At 31.5% G+C, this 27,411-nt stretch overlaps 1 protein-coding gene across 3 annotated transcripts in view; it reads right to left on the bottom strand.

Annotated features, from left to right (window-relative positions):
- Window positions 1–27,411, bottom strand: part of LOC121130020 (inositol-trisphosphate 3-kinase A) — a 151,119-nt gene that overhangs the window by 75,082 nt on the left and 48,626 nt on the right. The window contains exon 1 of one of the 3 annotated variants that reach the window (XM_040725708.2): window positions 8,461–8,763. The exons of the other annotated variants lie outside the window; for them this stretch is intronic. The gene's annotated coding sequence lies outside the window, so the exon portion shown is untranslated. Of the gene's footprint in view, window positions 1–8,460; window positions 8,764–27,411 lie in introns of those variants that run through there. 3 annotated transcript variants of the gene reach the window in all.

Here is a 27,411-nt window from a genome sequence, read left to right as displayed (position 1 = left end):
CATAAATTATAATATATCGTCCCGAATCCTGACTTAACCCGAAGCCCGATCCACATTTAATGGAGTTGTGAAAATATGTGATTAATTGTTTGTCTTTCGTTTTTACTATTATAATCATTATTAAATGTTCATCTCAACAACAATGATGATTGAATAGTTATAAAAGAGAATGGTTAGAGTTGGAATGAATTTGCATATTTTATTTTTGATGGACAAATAAAGATTTGGTATGTTACAACAGTATTACCAAGGTACTGACGGATATACAAAATTACTATGCTAAATTAGTAGTGAAACTACGTCCTATAAAAATATATAAATAGAAATGTTAAAATTGTCATGGAACGACGTATCTCATTCAAAAACAACTGTAAATATTTTTTTATCTTGTACTCAGTTTACGCGGGTCAGCGCCCAGGTCGTTCCTAGAAAAGAAAGTATACTATATGTATATAGACAATGATGTAAAACCGGCGTGCTTTTTAGCTGGCCCGTTAATTTGTAATTGGTATCGACTCCGATATTCTTCTAATCAAATAATATGTATATTTTTCTTGTTATTAAAAGGTTGCGATATTTGAATTTCAACTATCCGCAGTCGCTGTCTCCAATTACGAGATAGGAAGCCAATTTTTTAAAGATATTTGCAAAAAAATACCAAATAGCAATGTTTTTTTTGTAAGACTATTTCAAAAATCCACAGCTGTTTACAAAAATCTACTTTTTTCTAAATAAAAAAATTAAAATTAAATTTGAAATATAGAATTAAAAAAGTAATGCAAATACTAAATTTTTCAGAGAAAAATTTCATAAATTCATAGTTATTCATAGAAAATTTATTTTTTCAGACAAAAAATTTCAAAAATTCGTATTTTTTTTTTTTGTACAAAAATCTAAATTTTAGTAGAAAAATTTTAAATATTATTTTTTTTTTTTTTTTTTTTTTTGGAAAAGGATTTCAAAAATATGCATCTGTTTACAGTAAATTAAATTTTTTGGTAAAAAAATATAAAAATTATTTTTGTGGAAAAAAATAAATAATATTAAATGTTCTAGTCTAATGCAACAATTCCATAATTTGGTGTGGGGCTACAACCCTTTTAGCTCAACTCCTGTGGTCACCCCTGCTCCATCCCATAATAAGATTTTATAACAGAGGACGGAAATTCTTACAATATCTGCAAGTATCAAATACTTTTTTGATCACTGAATATTGTATTCATAATATATATTTATTCTTAAGATATGAAACATGATATATGTATTTATTCGTATACATCTACATCATCTCAAAGAAAGTTGTACAATTATAGAATTTTAATTTATCCTGTCAATCAATGAAATATATAAATTGTCACCCATTTCATTAAACTGTACTCGCGTGTAATGCATTGAATCACGGAATTAATTTGTCATAGATCTTGGCATAATATCATATGTAGGAAACGGTGGAATATGACTCGTGCATACATCAATCTACAAACAAATATTATACATTGAGTTTGGCATGCCAAGAAAATATAGAAGTAAAGTCATTTTTCATCATATTGGTGCCCTATAAAAGGAATGTATTATTTAAAAAAAAAAAAAATTAAAAGCTTCTGACTAAGTTTATTGTTATTATATATATATATTTTTTTTTTGAATATCAGCATAATATCTTACAGAAAGAAATGAGTTATACGCAATGATGAAAATCCAGTGCAGAATGAACATGTTCATTAATTGAAACCGAAAATTAACATCGTAACCCTGACTATTTGAAGAATGATTTGGAGGTGAGAAAGAATTATGTCCATGACATCAGCTACACTAGGGTGTCGCAAGAGAGGAAGGAGAAAAGGATATAAACAGTTTGCTAGAATTACTTCGATGGCAATCCCCAATGCTACTTTGAGTCCAATAAGGACATAAAATTCTAACTCTGCGACAAACCCTCAGAGCTACCCTCTATCTTTTATATGCATACAAGAACGTTTAAACAGGTTTTGAGGCTAATTAAATAATAATGACAACTACTAAGGAAAATAAAATTCCTTCTTTATACTAACAATTACACATTAACGGGCAAGCTAAAAACACAGGGGATTTCCATCTTTGGTAATGACTGCGTAGTTGAAATCTGGATGTATGTAAAAGAGAGGTATAGGACAAACACATGAGAGGAATTTATCCATCCTCCCATTAACTGACAAACTGTGTATATTGACACTCCCTTCCAAAAAAATAACAACGCAATCAATCCAAAAATGCCCTTAGAAAGAGATAAAACATTCGAGATTCCGTCTCTACTTCACGTGGAATACACAGCCACAAAGATCACAAATTTGACCAAGGCAAGCAAACATACTATTTACAACATCAATAAAGCAATTAATGACTGTATTGTCATCGAAAGGAAGCCTGCACTCTGATGACTAGAAAGGATCCTTGATGAGCTTGGGATTTGTTGTATCCAATGGACTGGATATACCACTCATCTGGTTCAAAACAGGGTACAGGCGTTAACACTACTGACTGAACCAAAATTGTGAGCTAAATGTATTTCCTGTATCAGGGACTGGTTATTAACAGAATGTGGTACTTCAACAAGATGATGCACCGGCCACACACATATAGTTTACACAGTCATTTTTGAAGAACAACATTCCATTCAAGCTGGAAACAATGTGGCCACCATATTTGCCAAATGACGACCTTCTCCACTTTTCTTTCTGGCTCCTTACCATGCCCAAGTCCAGCGGCACAAGGGCACAGAATCTCTAAACAATCAAAGCGTTGATTATTATTGGAACTCTTTGAGCCTCAATTACATTATTACCAGCTCTCAGAGTTTCGAGTGGCGCATCCAGGCAATTGTCAAAGTCAATGAGGGCTACAATGGAATTAAAAAATGACAAGAAATGCATCAACCTCTGAATAAAGTTGATTTAATGTATTTTCCCGGCTTTGCAAAATAAAATTTGTTAAAATTCCAGATACAAAATGTCTAGTTTTCAATTACGTATTCAGTATAATTGCGTATATTAGGGATGTATTAGTCACAAGACTTTGACATTAGGCCCACTTAGATTCTAAATTTAAGGAAGAATACGAATAAGATGCATAAACTGAAAAAATCAAATAACAAGAGAATAATTTTTGATAATTGTGACTATATCATAAGTCAATCTTTTATCTTTTTATATCCCTAGTTTAGTCTTTAATTACAAAACTATACTTTTTTTTTGCTTAATAATCTAAATAATAACTTAAACAAAGATGTCGGTAGAATTGGCATTATTTAGCAAATTCTGATAGTTTAAAAAAGGCCGATTCGAGCTTATTTCTATGGAGCAGTACACCCCTAATAAGAATTAGTGTTTAGGGTTGATATGAAAATACTGGACCGGTCTGAGGCTATTATTAGTCTTATTAGACCGAAATATTTCGGTCCTTTCAAGACGTTCGGTCTGAAGCAGTCTTAAAATAAATGACCAAAATCGGTCTCATTTATAATTTGGTCTAGACGGGTTCGTCATGTGAATTGTTGATCATGTCAGTAGTATTTCAAAATTGTAAACAACGAATTGCTATAACGTCCTATGAAGTTAAATAGGTTACAAAATAATATTTGTAAAACTCATAAATCAGGCGGTCTAATGGAGACAATACCCCAAAAAATTGGAAATGCTTAAATAATCATATATAGCCGAACCAAAAAAACAAATCTCAACAATTTTAAAAGGGAATCCCCAAAATACTGATACTAAGACAGAGGTGACTGCAAGATTATATTTGGGCCCAGAAGACAAGGTTGTTGTTTGTTTTTTTTGAAAAAAATTAAAAATTAAAAGTTTTTTTGTAAAAGTTTTTGAAAATTATTTTTTTTGGGAAAAGAATTCAAATAACAAATTTGAGAAAAAAATTTAAATATTAGATTTTTTGGAAACAAAATTTCATAACTTAACAGCTATTTACAAAATTTCAAGAATCTCTAGGTTTTGGCAATTTTTTTTTTTTTTTTTTTTTTTAAATAAAGTACATCAAAAGCTGTACAGAGAAAATTTAATTTCTTGAAATAAAAATTTCAAAAGTAAATTTTCAATATTTAATTTTTTTGACAAAAATATATTTATAAGTTCATAGCTGTACATAAATTTTTTAATTTTTTGGGAAAAAAATTTCAAAACTAAATTTTAAATATTTAATTTTATAGAAAAAAAATTCTAAATTAAATTTCAAACATATAATTTTTTTGGAGAAAATTTCAAAAATTCACATTTGTTTACAAAAAATCAAATTTTGGGGAAAAAAGTTCAAAAATTGAAAAACAAATGTTACATTTAAAAAAAAAAAAAAATTAAATTTCAAATACTAAACTTTTGGAAAAATATTTCAAAAATCCACTGCTCTTCAAGGAAACTTAAACTTTTGTCAAAAATTTGAAAAATAAATTTGCAAAATTAAATTTTCTACTAATAAGCAAAAATTCCTTAGTCTGGGGGTGGGGGATACAGCCCCTACAACTACACACCTGCAGAAAAACTTATTTTTATTTTAAAAATCGATAGAAAATGTATATTTTGCCTCTTCAGATAGGTGAGGCTGGCTACGCCTCTACAGGTGCTTATTTATACAATGTTAGTTAGTTGTATAGCTGCTAACCTGTTTCTAAAAAGGGGAATTTCCGCAATAACTTTACATATTAATGAACGTTCATTTGGAGGGGGGCTGGGATTAGTGTGTTAGTAATGGGCGTTATTACTACTACAATTTAGATACAGGCAACAAATATCATTTTTTGCAAATATATAGATTATTAATGACTTGTATGTAGGTATATATATTATAAATAAAGGTATATAGGGGTGATTAGATGGAAGGCTCAAAAAATTTACAACCTGTAATCGTAATGTATTTTTTATTAACTTGACATTGCAGGGTTTCCTAACGCAGTTATAAGTCTTATATCCTATTCTTATGGGATATCCTTCTTTACAGATAATATACATACAAGGGGGTCTGGAATATTCCAACCTCAGTGTGAAGATGACAGCACTTGCATTAAAAGCTAGCCACATATATCTAGCATCAGCTGACAGTTACTCATCAAAGTTTCAGCCATTTTGGAGGCACATTTGTTATATAATGGTTGTTTGAGTGAGTGATTATTAGTATTTTTGGTAAAAAGGACTTCATCGATTATGTAGCTGGCATTGAATTTTTGTTTTAAAAGTCAGGGACGTCCGGTCGGCTGAAGGGGCTGTAGCCCCCCACCTCCGAAATTAAATAATGTTTCTTTCTCACTAGAAAATTTAATCTTTAAGTTTATAATTAAACAGCTCAAGACTTAAACTTAATTTTTGAGAATAGCGTTTATCCTTTGAAACTTTTCGAATAACCAAGACCCCTATCGCCAAAAATATATATATATAATCCAGCAAACGCCCCAGAACGTGTAACTTTTAATTATATTAAAACAATGGCAGATATATAAAGGCGTATTTTGTTTATATTGTACGCGTCTAAGTCAATCCGACTCAGAGTAATTGAGCCTCTCTCAAAAAATGTCTCGTGAACCAATTTGAAGGGATTACAGAGATGGAAGCATTGCTACATAGAGTTACAAGGAGACTATATTGGAAGAAATAAAATGAGGTATCTTTGTTAGGTTGGAATCCTCGTATGTATGTACAATTATTATTGGCCTCAGTTGCAAATACGTAATATCAAAACTCTCAAAAGTATATTTAAAAATATGTATGAATATAACTTGTATATTGTTGTAGAGTATAACCAATGGTTTATTCCTTTTGAGCCAAGGGGCTCGTGTGGTAATGTACTTAGAAATATATATATATATATATGCAATGAAAGAGAAAAGAAGAAGAAGAACGTAGGATTTGTCTTAGAGACACTTATGGGCATATCAAAATACAATATATCTCCTCTTCCTTGAATAAATAAAATATACAGGGTGGACAGATAAATTGGGATTTTTTTTAAAGACTTATAACGAACGAACCAAATGTGGTAGAACCATATTTTTGTATTAATTTGAAAGCTACATTTAATAACATTCAATTAATAATAATGAAATCTGCCTTTCTTGATAAACTAGGCCATACAGTTCTAAAACATCTATCAAGTCCTGGCGACCTCGTGCCGATCCAGCTTTGTCATTCTATTGGTTTTGATTTAGCAATTTTAATTTATAATCCCTGGAGGGTTTGAGTAGTTCAAAGAAGAAATTACACCTTCAACAAGACCGGTAACTGGCCCATAAAACCAAAAAAGGGCAGGATGTCTTGACCACAAAATGTCCTCACTTTTGAAGCCCAGGCTTATGTATACTCCAATTACTCAATCCTCAACAAATCTACTCCGAGTCTCACGAGAACATACACTTTTAATTTCCAAAACCAACCATCTATATTACTCCTCGTCATTAATTACTATATTCACTTTATACTTAGATGTTCTCTCCTCAAGGATTAAAAATATATTTTGGAAATTAAAAAATACATTACTCATTTTCCGCATTGGAAAAAGTATCGCACTCATTGTAGGTTATATTTTTTACAACTCTACCTATAGGTAGTAAGTATATAAAAAGAGTAGAAATTGCAGTGAGCGTAAAAACCTCACCAGAGATCATGTCAAAAATAGGCAAGTAAATATTAGGCCGATTTTTGGTGTAGATATGGGCTAAGTAGAACTATGCGTTATTCCTTTATAGAACCTTACTTATTGTCTGTATCGTTAGTGGCAGGGGCGTCCGCAGGATTATATATGTACATATTTTTAGGGGGGGAAGGTTAATAATTGGATTTTTTTTTTTTGCAAAATAAATTCCAAAACAAGAATGAAAATTTAAACTTTTCTGAAAAAAGAAAAAAAAATTTCAAATATTAATTTTTGGAAAACAAATATTCAAAAAACTTTAACTATTCTCTTAAAAGTAAATTTTTTGGAAAATAATTTCAAAAATCCAGAGCTGCTATCAAAAAATGAAATGTTTTAGAATAAAAGTATAAGATTTAATTTCAAATATAGAATTTTTTGAAAAAAATTTTCAAACATCAAATGTTTCGCAGAAAAATTCCAAAAATCACAAAAAAATTACATCTAGGAAAAAAAAATTTAGTCAAATTTCAACAATAAGGTTTCTTTGAAAAAAAATTCAAATAGCAAATTTTCGGTTAAGAATAAAAAAGTATTATTTTTTGGAGGGGGGCTACAGCCCCTCCAGCCTTCTCCCTGCAGACACCACTGGTTTGTTGTTGGATTTTGTGGAGTAAAGTTTCATAGGTCTACTTAGCCTCTTTGCTCAATACTTCACCCAAAGATCTACCTAAAGACTCAGCGACAAACCTTACCCACAATTTAGAAGGTTCCATGGGAGAATGAGAAATAGTTCTTTTTTGCCCATTGTTCTACCATAAATTGAAATATTGTCTCAATTGCAGTTACCGTAAAATTAAAAAATGGATATGTTGATTACTTTTAAAGATATGAATGCCCGTATTAATTAAATTTAATTTACTGCTATTTTGAAAATTGGAGAGCAAAATTAACTATAGCTTAAACTATGTTAAATTTACAATAATATTTATATCGTTCCCTCAGGCAACTTCTACAGTATACCCATCCCTAGGATTGATTAATATGATAGCCCTGAGGTACAAAATACTTGCTGAAATACATTACTATAAAATATAAACAGTGCTCTGTGCTTGATAATACGTTTGAATTTTCAAAATAGATTGCAACTTTGCGCACGTCCTTTATTGCTATTTGGTGCCTCTCTGTCATTCTATAAGCTCCTTGTTATTGGTAATTTGACACTACTAATAGAGCTAATATTCGTACCAACTAGGTCGTATGTCTTTCTTTTCTGATATTCAACTTTTTCTCATAAAAAGTCGCAACAATAGGAATAATTAATAAGATGTCCTGCAATATCTTGCAGGATACGAAAATATAATTCTTCCTTTTTTTTAAACTTTACACGCGCAGGGATTTTGACCCTTTTCACATTAAACCAATGCATAATTAAATTGGTTATTTATACATTTTTACAATGGATTTCAAGAAACATTGAATATTCACAAATGCAGCTTGTCTCTGTATTTCGACTCTTGAAGAAAAATAGAAAAAAGATTACATTGCCTCTTTTTTTTTCAATGAATCACTTCACTTATATTCCTCTCATAGGCAAAAAAACAAAAACAAATATGCATCATTATTACAGATCTCTAAAATTTCATGATTTTACACATAGTACGAGATAGCTATACAAAATTCCTTAAGGGTCTTGCAAAGTACGTACGCCGATACGGAGGGGTGGTTTTGTAATTGGGAAAAACAGCAGTTTGCACGTAATATGTATGTCAATAGAACGATCCGTGATAAATGAATAATCAATTATGCTTATATATATGTGCAATACTTTAAATATACATTTTAAAATCTTACTCTGGTGTAGAAGAAAATATATTGAAGGATCACTCCGAATGTTCACTAATGAGAAGAAGAACAGGGCTCTTGTATTATGTAGGCTAGAAATGATCGAGAAGAAGGATGCAACGTGGATTATGATAAATAATATTATTATTCATGTGATTAACACCGGAATACTGGAAATATACTGAAATATTCCGGAGCGTATTTTTCGCAGGAAATACTCTATTGACGAACAAAAAGGAGCAACGCGTACGCGTTGCCCCTGCTCAAAAAAATAATAAGAGGATCCGATAGAGTAGATCAGCTTTGAAAGACGCAGAAGGCAAAAGATTGGGCATAAAAATGCGTAAATAAGTATTTATTTATATATCCCTAAAATATTCGTTTTGTGTAGTTGTACCTATAAATGAGTTAAACTTGTTTATGGGCATTTAAAAGAGGAGGCGAGAGTGCTTGAGGAGGAGAAAAAGAAGTGAAGGATGGTTCTTCTACCACTCAAAAATAAAGAATACTATCTTGCCAATATGGCAAAAATCCCCTTTTCTTCAGAAGAATAATATTTACATAATTTATACTAAATGCAGGGGCAGATTTATATTTCGGAGGAAGTCTTGCTTTTTGGGATTTTTTGGAAAAAAAAAATCCCAAAATCCATACCTATTCACAAAAAATTTAAAAATCCAAAGTTATTAAAAAAATATATTTTTTTTTTTAATAAAAAATTGAAAAATCCATCGCTTTTAACAAAAACATTAATCTTATGGAATAAAACTCCTAAATTAAACTTCAAATATAAAACTTTTAGGGATAAAAGTTCCAAAATTAAACCTCAAATATTAATTTTTTTTTATAAAAAAATTCAAATTCTATACTTATTCGCAGAAAATTATATTTTGATGAAAAAATGTCTTAAATTGATTTTTTTGGAAAAAAATATCTCAAGTTAAACTTCAAATATGACACTTTTTTTTAATAAAATTTTTTTAAAAGAATATCTTTTCACAACAGATTACAGTTTTTGGGAAAAATTTCAGAAATTAAATTTCCAACGTTTAATTATTTGGAACAAAATTTTAAGTAGGAAACTTTTTGCTTTGCTGTATAATTTGCCCGAATGATGATTTTGTGGGCCAACAGCACCTCCATCCCACTGCCTGCGGACGCTCATAAAAGAAGAAAAGTGAAGGAAGTTCCACCAGCAAGATATAAAGTACTAACTTGCCAATGTGCCAAAAATCCTCTTTTCTTCAAAAGAATAATATCTACATAAATAATTCGAAAAGAAACCCACAAAAAAGAAAAAAATTCATGAAAAAAAATCATTATATTAAAGTACATAGTTGTACATCAAAGAAGTAACCTTTGTTTCATAAAAAAGGACCGTTCACAGTTACCTATTATTATAATAAATAATAGTAGCACTATTTTGTGGTTCAAGCACAATATATAATATTATACATAGAAAATCTACGCGCGCTGTTGACGCATTCTATACTTACATACATACATATATATAATATTCAATTAACCTGAGTCAAAATGAGAGGATTCATAAATAGGATCGTAGAGTGTATATTAGGGGGGGTTTACTATTGAATTATTTAGATTTTTGATAAAGTGATCCATAATATATGATCGTCCGCAGGGGTTGCACTTGAGGGGCTACAGCTCATCCAGTCTAAATTAAGGAATAATTGCTTTTTACTATAAAATTAAATATTTGAAATTTTTTTCAAATTTTTTTTAATTTAATTAAATTTTTCAACTTTTTTTTCCCAAAAATTTAATTTTCGCTGAATAGCATAGGATTATTGAATTTTATCTCCTAAAAAAAACAATAATATTTATATTGTTGCTGACGTCCATATGACAGGAATAAAAATAAGGAATTAACTATTAAAATTATATGACTTTCTTCCAATGATCTTCCTAATTGAAGAATTAGTAAGTTCCCGCTCTAATTTTTGCATACTCGTAGAGTATGCAAAGAATCCAGCTCCACACAAAAATTGCAAAAATCTATTCTGTTACTTGGCAAGGGTATCAATTTTTAATATTTTGCAATATGATTTTTATGGTACTTTTAGTACAAATGCAATTTTTATTTAATAAACATTCAATTAAAACCCTTATATTCTTGTGTTTAACTTTTTTGAAATGTATCACTTTTGTTCAATGATCCTTTAAAAAAGGTTCAAAACTGTAAGTGACTACCAACTAGGATCATGTCTGTACATAAATTTAAAATTTTATAGCTAATGTTTCTTTGTTGGAATTAGCACCCTGACCAAAAATGATCAAAGTCGGTGATGATCATGTGATTAATTTTTAAAAAGTGTGTTCATTTGACATGTAAAATTGTATTGTTCTAAATTTGAAAAAAGAAAAGTAATTAAAATTTCATTTTATAATTAGATAATTTTGATAAACAACTTTCTACTCTATTAAAAGTTTTCGTGATGTTTTTTTCTAGAGTCTCTCTTTATTCTTCGGTTTTGATACATTTTAATGCACCAGGAGGTTCCCTATGTTAGAAATGTGTGTCATATAGAATAAAGAGCTATTTATTTTCGAAATGTATATTGATTATCCTGAAAAACATTGATATACTTCATATTAACAAGATTTTGTTGAACAGTACAATAGTGGTCAGTTTTTATTGTAGTAGATTCCGAAATATCCAAATCAACCCCCCCTCCCCCTCCTTCAACTGGACGTGATAAATGTATATCCAATCCAAAGGTAAAATGAATTAGTGGAATCGATGTAGCTCAATGTAGTCCACTTAGATTAAAATATTTTCTTGAACTCCATATGCGTAGGTTCGCGCCGCAGTCATTCCTAAAGAAAGAAATACCCTTTATGTGGATTTCTCTTAAGATTCATAGGTAAGCTGGAGAAAATTTATTACAATGATGTTTACCTATACTTAATTAGTGCAACTGCATCTTACAAATGAAAGGGGCATATATTTATAACAGATTATCTGCGTATAGTGCGTATCTATTCTTTTACATTTTCAGAATGAAAATGATTAAATTATATGGGGTTGTTATTTTTTCTTTTTGGTCCATAGGCTGACGATAGCTAAAAACTTTATTATTATTTTTTTTTATCCTAGAAAAGTGTAAATCAAAATCTTTTTATGCAAAAATTAAAATTGTTTCCTTCCTCAGACTTATATGAAGATGTGTAACCTAAAGATTCCATCGACAAAGACTGATGTTAGTCTGCATCAAATATTTTTGCACCATATGAAAAATTTTCCGCATTAGCCGTGCTCAAAATTCGATAAAAGTTAAAAAACAAACCACCCTAACTTACATATATGCTTCATGTTAAATATGTAAGTATAATAACACCCAAAGATATCCATTAGTATCTATTAAATGTAGATTTTTCTTCTGATACTGAAAGTTGTGTGTGTATATAGGTTGATGGCTATAGTACCTATGTATCTATGACGGTACTTAAAGCATGGATTTAGATATTATTATTTATGTATTGGATACATAAATCGTCATTTTATAGGTCATAATGTCCCTTAATGGAACTTGTGCATGATAATTGTTAATGATTATACATGTGAGTACTAAAATTGGATGATATATATATATTAGTACTAAAATTGGATGATATATATATATATGAAAGATATAGGAGGCTTGTATCGGGCCAACCGTTATAATTTACTCATCTATATAATGCAAAGTTTGAGAGGTTAAGAGTGATTTTTTTAAATGTTCCGATGAGCAATGTAGTTGAACACATAATTATCTGTCGATTGCTAAGAAAAACATTGTTCAGGTCACTACCATGATGACACAGTATGATAAAAGGATTTAGCTCGCAGCACTCTTCATCCCGCAATTGTTCCTAGACGGTCATCTGGGAGCAGACAGGAAGACAATTTACAATATCAATGGTGTCCAGGCTCTAAAAAAGGGAGGACTAAAGTCTCTGCTGCGTTTTTTCGCGGCCTCTGTTGACAGAATAGCAAAGAAAAGTATTTTCTGATGAGAAGACCTTTACTGTTGATCCTGTCTTTACCTGCAGAATGATCGCGTTGTGATATTTGGGGATGTAGCATAGGATATTTATCCACCTTCAAACATACTGCTTTAGGGATAATGTTAGTCCAGATTGCATCCAACAGAAAGTCCATGAATCCCGTGTGGTTCTCTTTAGGATATAGACTGAAGCTGATAAGTACGTCAAAATTCTGGACACCAAAGTTTTTCTATGGATCAAATCCATCATTGACAAGTCCCTGGGTATTCCAACAAGATGTAGCACCTGCTCAGACCGCAAGGAAACCCCAAGAGTTGCTCCTGACCAATATGCACTACTGGGAAAATGACTTATGGCCGCTACAGAGTACAGACATCAACCCCCACCCCTAGACTATTCCATCTTGGTACACGTGGTGTACAAGGCCTTCAGGAGTCATCACAACTCCAGAAACGCCCTGAAGATACCCGTTAACCAGGCTTGGACCTCCATGAGTGCCAAGTACATCCAGAGGGCTTGCAGCAGCTTCCGCCGCAGGTTGGAACTCCCCATCAATTTTGAGAGCAGATACATTGACTAAAACATGTTCTTTGGGCTTCGATTAATAATTAATAGCTAATAAACTTTTTTCTAATTCACTCCCGATTCTGTTATGGACTTTAATACTTTATGTGTTAAAATGATAAATAATAACGGTTGATCTGCTATATAGATCGGTATTCATCGTGATGCAATAAATATGAACGACTGGTATGCAAAAATAATCAAACCCAAAAATGAACCAAGTAGAATTGAGGATCGTCATCGGAGCCATTCCTGCCTATTTCTAGGGCAATACAGTAATTAAAATGAGCTGCTAGCCAACTGGGGTCGTGAAAAAATAATTAATAAATGACGTCTAAAAAGGAATAAATTCAATATCAATCTCTTAGTGATCTATGCACACTTTCTCTAATAATATCTACAATCCACTTATTATATTGAGGTTATTGGAATATGAATCACTTATTAGTACAGCATTGTGTATATTACCTTTTGTGAGAAGAAATGTAACAATGAAACGTAATAATATTATATTGTGGTATTATAATTTATTGATAAAAAGGCGTGTTATTTGCAATTGAATTATTATCTATTATTTCTATAAAAAAAAAATAAAGTACATTGTGTAAAGCAAATATAAGATTGTACATATGACGTTTAGAGAAGATTAGGTCTATTTGTCAGGGAGAGATTTCATTTATAAATAGGTTTAAATCCCTTTTCAGCCCCATTGACTAGCCAAGCCTCTTCTTCTAGAATAAGCATCATCAATATCCGCAAGATGGCGCAAGTTATTAAGTTGTCGCAATTAGTAATCCTTATTCAGGACTGAAGACTAAAGCCCCTTCCATTTCAGTCTCGGTCCGCTCTAACTAAGTCCTGCAAAACAGTTCTAAAACTTATTAAGTACGGTCTTTGATGACATTCAACAACTTTATTTCGTCGTCTTTCAATCCTTTGTGAACTACATCATTGGAATGTTGCATTTACACAAATATGACGTACAAGACCCTAAATATTGGTTGTTTTTGTAATTAAAACGGTATGTAAAGGGTTGTGATTTGAAATTTGGTAGAAAATTTTGTTCAAATTAATAAGGCTTTTGAAGCAAGTGTTCTTCTGTCCAACTGCTCATTTCTCAGTTAGCAAATCCGCCATTTTCCACCAGATGGGACGTCCTCATAGGTTAAGGGCCACTGATCTAGGAAATCTGAGATGCACTGCCTTTTAGCTTCTTGTTCACTCATGATGACAAAAAAATAATCATTTTTTGTTTATGCATGAAGGATTGCTGAAACAGAATGTCAAAATTTAATCACTAAACCTTATTATATTAATGAGAAAGTATCATTAATTAACTCTCCAATTTTTTCTGCCTATTCCAGTAATTAATTACTCTAATCAAGGGACTATGTATTATTCCCAAATGATTGGAAAACCTATAAAACCTCCTCGGTATGTGGATAACACTTTCTCTTTCTCTGGACAACAAGGATGAGGGAGTGATGATGCAGTTCTTAAGGTGGAGAAAGGTGGAAACGATCAAACAGAGTATTTTCAAACCCTGCTCTTAAACTATGTGACCGATTTATCTTCTGTGAGCTGAAGCACCTGTTCTGGGATTACGATTTTGATAGCCAGGAAGACCTCACACACAGCGTTGAGAGGTGATGAAGTTAATAAACGAAGATGAGCTCTTCATGCAGTTGTGGAAGTTGGAGAACCAATGCCACAACGTTATCCCAGATAATGGAGACTATGTGAGATGATTGAGTACTTTTTTAAAAATTTTTAATCTAATTTATTGTCTTACTCTGGGGAAGTCTCAATCATTTCGTACAAACCTAATACATTATAGATATATTCATAATGCCGTTCCTAATCAAGTGTGACGACTATTTTTGATGATGAAATAATAAATAAAAACTTGTTGGTTTTAAGGCATGAGTTGGTTTGTTGGAATGCTCCTTTAAAAAAAATATCAAACTATAATCGGCTACATCTAGATAGACAACTCTTGCATTTTATTTTCAATCCATTCAAGTAATAAAAAAACCAAGTAGAGTTCCACAGTAGAAAAATAATTAATTACAGGACTTTGGAGTGTACAAATGCCCAAATGCTAAAAACTAGTTATGTATCAAATGTGGTCTATCGACACAAAAAAGCAAGCTAGAACGATTTTTTTTTCTTTGACAAATTATCATCAATTTCTACAAACAAATTATTCTGACTAATTCTTTGAAAAAGCCGCAAATTGCACAGAACCTAGCAAAAATGCATTGTCACAATAAAATAAATAGATGATTACATATTATATTATTTGAAAGGCCATATCGGAGCTATATTAAGTATAATTAATCAAATGCATATATTTAAATACAATTAAAATTCTTGGGTATCTAATCTCCACCGAAAAATTTGAATGCAATACCTAATATTGATCTAAATATGTTTATAAAGTATTCGACTGTTTGTAGATATGTATAGTGTCCGGATTTATAAGGGGTTGACAAACAGATACACTCTCTTGAAACAATATAAAATTGATTTGCAGGGGCATCAGCAGGAATATATATATAATTTTTTTTTTTGGCGGGTTGTTTTTGGAAATTACAAAAAAAAATCCAAAACTTAAAATTTTTTAAACAAAAATTTCTACTAATAAAATTTTCGAACAAAAATATCAAAAAAAAAAATTCGGGAAATAATTTAAAAATCTACAGCTACACACAAAAAATTGCAATTATTAAATTTTTGGTAGAAATTTTTAATAACCTATAGCTATTCATAGAAAATTAAATTTTTCGGGGAAAAAAGTTAGAGAAAATAAAAAATTCCTTAATTTGGGCCTTCCCTGCAGACGCGCCCGATTTTATATTTCCTTCCATATCTATTTAAGGCAATCACAAAAAGCGGAACATTGTTTTGTTCTACCAATAGTGGTAGTAACCGGGATTGACCGGAGTTATTAGGCGTCGACAAATAAACACACTTTACTCTAATACTTTAGAAGATAACTCCCAAAGAAATCCTTGGTGTACTTTCTAAACCCTTACTAATTTAATAATTAATTAAGGTTGACTGTTTGAAATTAATTCATATTTAGATACATTAAAGCATGAACAAGTTGTTACAAAACAAAACAAATTAGGGCCCTATAGATTAAGGTACAAGTCGAGAAAATGACCCGTAAATATGATTGACGAATTTATCTTCGCGTACTCCAAGCATTTGTGTATCTCCAGGACCACTATCATGGCCGTTAGGGATTCAGAAATGTTGGACAGGAAGATAGGCTCTGTCAGAAAGTGCTAAATTGGGCTCGGAGGAGTTAAAGAAAACAATCCAGGCCAGTTCTGGAAGAGCCTTGTGAGGGTGTAAAAGCAACTTTTATTCTAACAATTTAAGAACCCCATTTCGTCCGTTGCAAAACTCTTATAAATGAGTTTTTTTTTGTTCTCTTGAACTCTTTTTTTACACTTTTGGGCCTCCTATAATCATAATGCCAACACCCTTGACTGCACCTTTTGCGTATATTTCTAGGGGAACTTGCAGTGTCCTTCATCCAAACACCGAGTCCCTCAATGCCGCTGTCAGCCGGTACAAGGGTGCTATGACAGAGGACTACAACTGCAGCATAACCCAGGTCTTCCATCGCATGGAAGCTATCATTGCCGCTAAGGGCATATACATTAATAATTAAGAGGCACTTTTGACACAAACAATGGAAGAAATCCATCTCCTCCGTTTCAAAATTGTTTTGAATGAGTCTTTTGAACTCTTTTTTTTTTTTGACACTTTTAGACTCCCTATAGCTCTGATGCACCCAAAAGTTATCCAGTGTCTTTCATCCAAACACCAAGGCCTTCTCTGGGACACCATGAAAGAGCACTACATTTGCAGTGGATACCAAGACTTTGCCACCATCCATGGTTGAAATTGGTTTTCTCTTTTTCTTCCTACAACTCTTTTGAATTGGAGCCATCATTATCGCTAAGGGCAGCTACATAAATAATTAACAGAGCTCAGACACGCAACTATTTATAATGTTAATTTTGTTGAAATTATGTTGTTAATTTATATATTATGTCTTTTGAAAGTTTAAAATTCAAAGTGTTCTGATTTTAATAAACCACTCGGTATATGCAAAAAAAAATGATTCGGATTAGGATTGTCTAGATTGTCTTAATTCAAGTATTATTAATATAAGTGGTATTGCCTACATGTCATCCTAGGAGTATATTATTTAAGAGAAATTCAGACACTTGAAATTAATTTCTCAAATTCAATTGATTATAAAAAATTTAAAACATCATTATTCTTACTCAAAGAAGGGAGTTTCCATGTTTAGTTCTGCTTAGTAAATATTTGAGTTACCACAAATTTGGTACTAGACCACCGATATATCAGTTTCAAGACTCGATATTTCAATATACGTCGACTCATATAGAATAGTGATGTGGTGGGGTTGATTTTTAAGGCATGGATTCTAAAAAATTAAAAATTGTAACATGCAAATCTAAAAAAAATTAGATCCTTCACCCTTTTAGTATTACCTAAGAATTTTTTAACACCTAAAATAACATATTTGTTACTAAACAAAATGTCCCCATTCCAAGGCTCACAAGTCTACCATATTAAGAGTGAAGTGTTAATCCTTATTTATGCGTTCCAGTCCCGCGAACTTTTCTAAAAATGAATCAGAATCAAACATAGCCTTAGACACATAACTCAGAATTCTGAACAACTTTTATTTCAGGGTACTATATTTAATGATTTAAAGACGAATTTCCAAATATAAACACGAAATTTTTATTTTTTAAGAGTCTAAAGTGTCTCAGCTTTTGAAATAAATATCCTGACTATGCGCTTTTATTAGGGGACACACAAATAATAAAAACGTTATGGTTCATTCCTATCTATTTTTTTTGGTTAAAATAATTTATTTATATTCACCAATACCAACAATGTAAATAATGAATTCACATAAAGATAAAAATAGATTATATAAATAAAAAGCCACAGGACTATTACGTTTAAAATATATATATATATATATAAACGAGCATTATAGTTCATATTGAATTTCTTGAAGTAAATTAACCTGATATAATATTTAAAAAAAAAAAATTCTAAACATTAGCTAAACTTAACAAAAAACGACTATATCTTTTTATCATTGACTTGATGAGATTAAAATATTGCACGGACCTCGAAGGAACACATTTGATGATATTTCCGGTCCATGCTCACAACAAAGATGTTGACAGAGGGATTTTGATAGAAAGTCCTAAATATCGACCAGCTGCACTTATCATTATAGCCCTTAATTCTTCCACATGTAATTGAGAGTCAATAGTTAATTTTTTAGCCATCAATGATTTAATAAAGCAAATTCCACGGCTTTATGAACAAGAAAAGTATTTTTATTTCTCTTATGAGCTCCAAGTAATATATTTTCCTATATTAAGTTAGAAAAAATATCTTCTGTTACACAACTATTGTATTTGTTGAAATATTTGACTACTCTCAAAACTGGGCATTCAGCAAAAGTGTGTAGGGTGGAGCTGAATATAAAACAGCAGTCATTGCACGTATAATAACATTTGATATTATCAGTGGAAATTTGAAATTGTGCCGTACATTTGTTCCTGTCTAAAATTCCAATTCCCATCTATTGTTTTCGTTATAAGCCTCTACAGATTTTTTCCATTTATCTGAACCACCCCGTACATCGTATGTCAAAATGGAATCAACGAATGAAATGAATTAAGCCTCACTATCTATTAGAAATATATTCCCTGAATGGCTAACATTATAACATACATATCAGTATACCCTAATAAGTATTAAAAATATGTTGTTATTTAAACTGATTTCACTTTTATAGCCAATAAATTGACAATTAAAATTTAAAAAATACAGATTCCTTAACCGTAATTATCCTACTTTTAACATCTAATATCAATAAGAAATTGTACCAAATCTAGCCATTTTATAGGGATTTATTGTAGTTAACATCAAGAATTATTGAATGAATGGAGCAGTTAAATACTTTTTTATATTATTCTGAAAGTCATTTGATGAAGTTCCATAAAGATTTTTAAGAGGTTTGTACATTTTTGCTTTAAAAATATTAATTATGAGTCGTATGAAAGCGTCTCCTTCAATGATGATGCAATTTATGATATCCGTCAAAATGCTTCATAATTAGCTATTATGAGTTATGGTATACTGATGTATTGGAATCAGTAAGGAAATTGCAAGGATCGGCCTTTTTTGAAATACTGGAATCAACTCAACAATACCGATTCCACCGATACCGATAGTGGAATCCACAGATGAAAAAAAAAATCTAAATATTAATTTTTTTAGAGAAAAATTTTTGAAAAAAATTTCAAAAGTTTCATAATTTAAAATTATGGGGAAAAAATTAAATATTTTATTAATGCACATTTGTTCACAAAAAAATTTTAAAACTAAATTTCAAGTTTGAGTTTTATTTGAAAAAAATTCCAAAATTAAATTTTTTCAAAGTTAAATTAAATTCTAATACTAAATTTTCTGGAAAAAAAGATCAAATATTAAATTTTGTAGTAAAATGCTGAAATTCCTTAATTTGGGGGAGAGCCTCCCACCCCCTGCGGATACCCCTGCTAAACATAATTAAGTTTGTACAGGAAATGTACTTGAAAGTAACAACTTAGAAATAACCACATTTTTAGTCCCCTTATTCATTTGAATGGTATCATGAGTGGTTCAAAAAGTCCGTAGTTGCATTGAGCGCTTTACTTTGAAACCATAAAGTAACTTTTTCCCTAAATATTTCCGTTTTGTACTTTTGTTGAATAATATTGTTTATAACAGAACTGAAGCCAAGTCCATATAATCTGAATCGGATTCGAGTCATTAGTATTCGTCATTGGTTATCCTTTTGTAAGTGGCCAAGTAATTTTTTTTAGTAGTGAGGCAGTTGAAATTAGATCAGAGGGCAAGGCACGAATTCCCTTATAAGAGCCAACTAGAAATTAATTGACATCTGAGCACGGAGAGTAATTAAATTTGTAAAATTAAAATTTATTTACAACTAATTAGGATTGATAAATTTATTTGTGTGGTTTTTTTTCAATCCGTAATTAATATACAGTTAAACAAATAACAAAATAAATAATTTTGTTATTTGTTTATGAAATTCCTCTAGGTCAAGGTTCAAAGACTTAAGAGAATATATGTCATTCGTCAGAGGACTGGCACGACTTCAAATATTGTGCTCAGAGATGAGAAGATTTTCAATGTGGAACAGGCTTTTAATCCCTAGAAGGATCGGATTCTGGTCAAAGAAGGTAATCTGGGTAACCATGGAGTCAACAGAGTGCAGAAGTCACAGTCCGCGATGGTTTGGGAGGGCATGACTGAGACAGGGAAGTCCCCTTTGGTTTTTGTGCCGGCCAATGTGAAGATCAACACCGAAGAATATATCAGGACTGTAGGTATTTTTTGTTCCTGAGTCCAACAGCACTTCCAGAATGTGCCATAGAACTTCCGATAGGATGGTGGCTCCTCCCACACATCTAGAGAGATGCAGCAATGGTATAAGGGCAATTTGAGTGGTTTCTAGGACAATACAGTCTGCCCCCTCTCAAGAATGGACCACATACAGTAATCCATGACGTTTAGGTCGGGGCTGGAGAGGGGTCAGACTGTATTGTCCTAGAAGTACTGGGGTACCCTCAGTAAAAATTTGGACAGCCTTGTGGCTGTCTGAGACTCCATCCCGTAGATATAGTATGTGCAGCATTCAAGTCTTTATCAAAAAACATTGGGCTGTGGTCAAGACTAAGGGTGATCATTTCAAATGAAAGTTATGCTACATGTTTTTGAAACTTGTGTCAACCTATGTCTATAATTATACGTAAATTATGTTATTAGTTATATAATTAATACTTTAATAAACATTTAACAGAACTTTACGCGGACCCTGTAAAAGGTCATTCGATTTTGAGAGTACAAGGTAATACAAAACGTAAAAATGCATAATCGACAATAAGTTTGGAAAAATAGAGATACATAACTCAAGTTTATTTGAGTTGGAGGTTTTGCACTCTACTTATTACACATACTAGTTTTTATTGCAATTATAAAGGGGGGAGTTAAAATCAAATTCAATTTTAGGCCAACTTTCGGATTCAAAATGATCTTTTACGCACTCTGAAAGAAAAAAATGATTTCCAGCCAACCCCACCCCCTACACCTCGAATTTACTTTTTTACCCATTTGCAAGAAGAAACTCGCGAATGTTGTTATCAGTAAAACCTTTTATTGCTTAAAGCAATAGTTATATAACATTTTAAATTTACAAAGTTCAGTTTTAATGTCATATAAAAGGTCAAAGGTCACAAATAAGTCTAATTCTTCTAAATATATATGTTAGCGTATCTATTAGGGTGTCCAATATTTAGGGGGGCCTGCTAATTATATATTTTGTAGAATTTTAATAAAAAAATATGTTTGAAAAGTTTTTAGTCTTCAAAGGGTGTTTTATGACCTCAGGAGCTGTTTGAAATTTTTTATAGTAATAATAGCATTATTACAATAAAACTTCTTCAAAAGTGGGGGAGTGCCAATGGGATCCTGGCCCCTATGATTCCAGTGTTACTTTTCAGATCTAGGGATTTAAAAAAATCCCAGTGCCGTATCACTAATGGCACATCACCTATGTAAGTAAATAAACAACAACCCCACATCATTCAATTTGTTTCAATATGGAAAAAATAATTATTATATATTAGTTATCTATTTTTATTTTATGCTTGATATGCAGCCTTGGAAGCATGTATGCTTAGTATTTGCAAACATAATAAATGCATCTAAAAGTATTGTATATGAACAATGTAAAAAAAAGTGTACATAATATGAGAAAAACACAGATGAAAAATACCTGATCTTTTTACGCCATGCAGCAATTCATGGAATTAATATTCGCAACTTCGTTCCTCTTATTTAATATTTTAAAGTACGTACTTCTGATGGCCCTGATGGAAAAAAAATTTCGAGTCAAAGACCGTTAGGTCTGTTTATTTTTTGTTAGAATACCAAATCATTTGACGTTGGAGTCATAAAAAAATGTGATATAACTGTTTGTTAATGGGCAATTCCGAACTCATACGCAATTTCTCAGAAAAAAACAGAAATGCAGTGCCGGCATTATAAAAAATGTGGATCCAAGTCAAAAAAGCTTGAAAGAGGGTTGAAACAAAACTAAGCATGGACAAAAGTGTTTTAAACATATGCGATTTATATTGATATTATTATTTTAGGTCAATCAGTTTTGTAAAAGAATTTAAGAAGGCTCATTTTGCAAAATTGGCCTTTGGAAAGTTAGCCGTGGGGTTAATCTCCCTGGGAAAACTTGCTATGAAAAAAAATCGTCCGGTAGAAGAATTGGCATTCTTTATTTAATATAAATATTATTTATATTAAATATTGGCAGGCGATTTATTTTATTAATTGTAATTCTGAGAAATTTATAGCAAGATGGTATTTTTTAACTATCATTTAAAATATGAAAGAATCGAAATCGGCATTAGGATTTTTTTTTTCCTAATCGTCCCATTACCAGTAAAAATATGTTATTTTGAGAGATATAAATTATAATTGAGGGGCTGGGTTGTTCGAGTTTATCAATGATTTAGATGGATCTTTTTGACGGAACATTCAAATGCATGGATCTGTATCACCCATTACTCCAATGAATCCATATTTTTTTAATTATAAATATTTTTGCCAAATTGTTTATTTTCGTCATTGATAAACAAACACATTTATGACGTAATGCAATCAGATTTTGAGCGTGGGGAAAGATAGGATTTTTAGCGGAAGCCATGCCCAGATTAAATTGCATGCTTCATTGATGTATTTTACTTCGTAAATGGGAAATATAATGTTCTTTGTTTATTGCATTGTGATAATGTAGTATTAAAAAAAAAGATTAAAATAGTCTAAGAATCTTTTTTTCACACAATGTAATCAATTCTTGAGTTTTTCAAAATCACCCTAATTCTTCAAGTCCAACGAGAAAGTTTGCACGAACGTCTAATGCAAGGACCTAAGGCACCATGTCTTCCCATGATTGAAGAGCACATTCTTCTGGGGCAACGTTACTGAAGGGAGAACATAGTTGCCTTCTGGCTGGCAGACTTCTTGCTTCGTCCTCACCCGACGTGAACCCCCTGGACCTTAATGCGTTTCGGCGAGCAAGACAAACCAGACTTTTCACCAGAATGTAGATGCTCTGAAGGCCGTGATCACGGTGGAGTGGAAAAACAGGTCTTCGGACTTCATCATGTGTTTCTGTTCGTCCCCGTATCGAATCCGTCATTCAGAATGGAGATGGAAAAATTAAATAAAAGGTGTAGAAAATTGTTGAATTACCAACTTTTGCTTCAAAGTTTTTCCATGACAAACGCACGATATGAAAATATGTAGAAGTGAAAACGGCTTTTAAATTTGGAGTTCTCATCCTGTATGTATGTGTATAAAATATATTACGTATAAAGAATGAGGTACCTGAAAGAAGAACGACAGTAATTAACATTTTTTTATAGGTAGTTAAATTGTTCATTGTGTCTACTTGTCGTAGAAAATTCAATCACATCATATTCATTACGTAATGAATTGATATTTCCAACTAGTTACCTTTGTGATGGAACGTAAATAAAGGAAGTGTCATGCTAACAACGATATAGGCAGTACATATGTATAATCATGTGATGTGTTTGAATAAAAGAATCGGGGAAAGTATGACGATAAATATATTTACAAATGTTACTAAGTGTTTCTTGATAAATGTATTTATAAGGGTGGGCAGTAAAATGTAGACTCGAGAGGTTGCTTTAGAAATTATTCATTTTTATTTTTATTTTGAATAACAAAAAGAAATAATGTGTATGAGGACAATCCAAAGTGGCCCTTCACGACACTCCTAATTGCCCTAGCAACCATGGAAAAGTTGTTGACAGAGGGATTCATATAATTGGTGGGTTCATCCTGATCTTTTCAGACTGCTGGATCACTTTACAATCAGGTGCGACCGCAGGAGTGGGCTGGAGGGATGTATCCCCTACCTCTTTTAAATAATTTTTTTTTTGCTCTTTAATATAATTTTTTTGGGTCACAATGAAAAAAATTTACGCCATAATAGTGGTAAAATTTTTTTTCTAAAAGTTTCATTTTTTGTGAATGGCTACGGATGTTTGAAATTTTTTGTAAATAGCGATGGATTTTTGAAATTAAAAACTAATCCTAATAATAATTTTTCAAATTTCAATTCCAAAATTAAATTTTTTTCTAAAAAATTTAATATTGAACTTATAATTTATTAAATTTTTTGTGAATAGTTAATGATTTTTGAAATTATTTTTAAACGTTTTTAATTTTTTGATTTAAAAAAAGATCTACGAACCCTCCCCCCCAGAAAAAATTTATTTATAATTCTGTGACGCCCTGACAATGTCCACCACCTTCATTTCAGCATCTAGGAGTTCAGAGATACGCTTATTTTAGGCTTATGGCTGACCGATGATAACATTAGATGACAAAAGGTTTATTATAGTTTGTTAATGTAATAATTTTACTCTAGTATTAAAGGATGCAATCACCAACGTCGAGAATGGACCTCTACTTCTAGGAAAAACAGCTCTTGACGTATAAAAAAAAGATCCTTTCATGTATTCCTCGGGCGTCTGGAGGGGGATAATTCTATAAACCAGGGCAGAAGGTCTAATATAGACAAACTTCAATATATGCATATAAATCATATCCAATTTATAGCCCAATAGCAAAGGATTATACGGCGTTCCTCAGGCCAAGGAGGGAGCGGAAATCTTTGTTTAGACCCCATTCGCATGGGTGAACGTTATAATATATATTATTAAGATATCAAGATGATAAGTCCATCTTTTATTTTTGTCAAAATTTTTTTTAAAAAAAACCTTTTTTACAGTAATTTTTCAAAAAGAGTATAAAATAGCATTTATTGGAATGTAAAGAGGAATAAAAAACCACCAAGATTTTTTTCGTACTTACAAAAAAAAAAAAAGTAATGGAGAATAATGTTGTCGAACAAATAACACTCAATAACAGGCTCATTTTTGTAAATATTACAAAAATTATGTACTCATATGTTTTGGAAATTGGAAATACTTTAGTGTACTAATTAGGCTTAAATTTTTATGTTCAATATGCATCATTTTGTGTCATATCTTTTAAAAAATTAAAAATGGAATTTTTGATAAAGAAAAAACTCAATAACATTGGAAAATGATTGACAAATGATTAGAAAATTATTTTAGTTAAACATCAATTTTCATGTTTCATATTTATATGCAAACGAATCTCCAGACAAATTTCTAATAAACTTTATTTTGTCTACGAATTCAAAATTACATTGGAAATAAATTGTTTCTACCTGGAAAAAACAAAACTGCAATTTTCAAAAATTTCTTTCTTTTACAATAACTTTTTTGTTTTTATAATAAATCCGTGTTTTTTTTTTTGTTTTTTTTTTTGAGAAAACTTTTTGATTTTTCCAAAGTCTTATCCGTCTGTTATTTTTTTTTTTTTTGAGAATCCTCCTTATATCCCCCCCCCCCAGATCGTCACTCATGTCTTAGCCTGACCAGGTTCAAACGAGGCACCCATGCAAAATTTCAGCCTCCTAAGTTCAATGGCATGGGTACCCATAAAAGACACACAGACTCTATTAAAAGTTATTCATATCATTTGTTTTCAATTCATAGAAATTTACGAAACGTGGAAATCAAAAGTCTTAAATTCTGATAAAAAGACTTGGATTTATTAATCTATAAAAACTATTTAAATCAAGGATTTTGAAATGAAATAATGTTTGACATTAAGTACTTTAATAATCAAAATTACCTCTTTAAAACATAACAGGATATAGTTTTTTTTTTCTCTCCTACACAATCAAATGAAGAATTTTCTAATTAAAAAAAAATCATATTTAGTCTGATATATTTTTTATTTCTCGTAAGTGGTGAAAATTTTGGTAGAAATTGAGCAATAGCGGTGGTTTTGCACTGGTGTATTTTGATCTCTTCCTAACTTGTGATGGGATTTTTGTAGTGAAAACGTAGAGATTAAAAAAAGGAAAAACGTTTTTAGCGTTGTACTCTGTTGTTCTTCTTTTTGTTCATTATTTAATAGATCGTTGTTGTGTTAACATCTCTTTCTGAAGTAATTATTATTGCCTATGATTGGTGTAAATTGATTTAAAATGCATTATAGAAATAAGTGCATATGAATTTAAATATAATTATTATATTTTCCCTGCATTAATATTAATTTAAATGTAGAAGGCTCTCCTCTTTATAGAAGTTGTTCATTTTCTCCCCCCTTTGTCTGCCAGCTGATGTTAACATAGGCCTGAATTCATTACTACCATAATTTCGGCTCTCATCTTTCTATAAAAGTTTCATCACTATAAAGAATCGCTAGTAAAATTTCCACACTTTAATTAAATATAATGGGGGTGGGGGTTGGGGGTTAAAAAGTACATTTGTATTTTTTTTATATTTCAATGCTTTATAAGAAGTACTATTTAAGCCTAGTATGCCCCGTTCTGTTTGATAACTTGATGCAAACTAAAATCAAACTTCATAACCCTTGTCGTAGAAGCCCTTGTCCCTATTGGTAAAAAAACTCGGAAAAATAATTTTTACATGCCTCTAATGAGGGCAAGTTTTTACAACCCATAGACAGGGAAAAGTTGTAGTCATTTGACAGGTCTGGACTCTAAGATAGAAGATATCTTCTGGGGCGTCATTAAAGATACTTTTTGGCCTGGTTTTGTCTTAATGAAACACGATTCTTCTCCTATTCACCAATACAGGCCGCTTCTGTTCGATCAGTTGAGTTGTTCATGTACTCAATTATGTCACAAAGTCTGATCTGGCTCGGATAATGTCGTGGCAATGGTTCTCCAACTCCCACAAATGCCTGAAGAGCTCCTCTTCGTTCACTAACTTCATCACCTGCTGAATCCCGCGTGTGAGGTCAAAATCACAATCCCAGAGCAGGTACTTCAGCTTATGGTAGATAAATCGGTCAAACCGATTGAGATCCAGCTGTTAGGGCTATGTTTGATTGTTTCCCATCTTTCTCATGTTTAAGAACTGCCTGGTGTCATTGACTTTGTGAGGACGTACGTTGTCCACATGAGCAGAAGTTGCTTCAGAGTTTTGTTTTTCTTTAGGCTGTAAAACCGCTGTCCTGTCGTCTACATGTACTCTATCATCGGATCTTGGTCCCAGTAGGTAGGGTCTACACCGAAATTCGCTTGTATTTACAGGTAAAGCCCATCGTTTTTGCAATGCAAACAGCCTGGAC

The sequence above is a fragment of the Lepeophtheirus salmonis genome, chromosome Z, assembly GCF_016086655.4.
Source record: "Lepeophtheirus salmonis chromosome Z, UVic_Lsal_1.4, whole genome shotgun sequence".
NCBI lineage: Eukaryota > Metazoa > Arthropoda > Copepoda > Siphonostomatoida > Caligidae > Lepeophtheirus > Lepeophtheirus salmonis.
The sequence above is the reverse complement of the archived record's forward strand: the minus strand, read 5'-3'. Positions and strand labels throughout refer to the sequence as shown.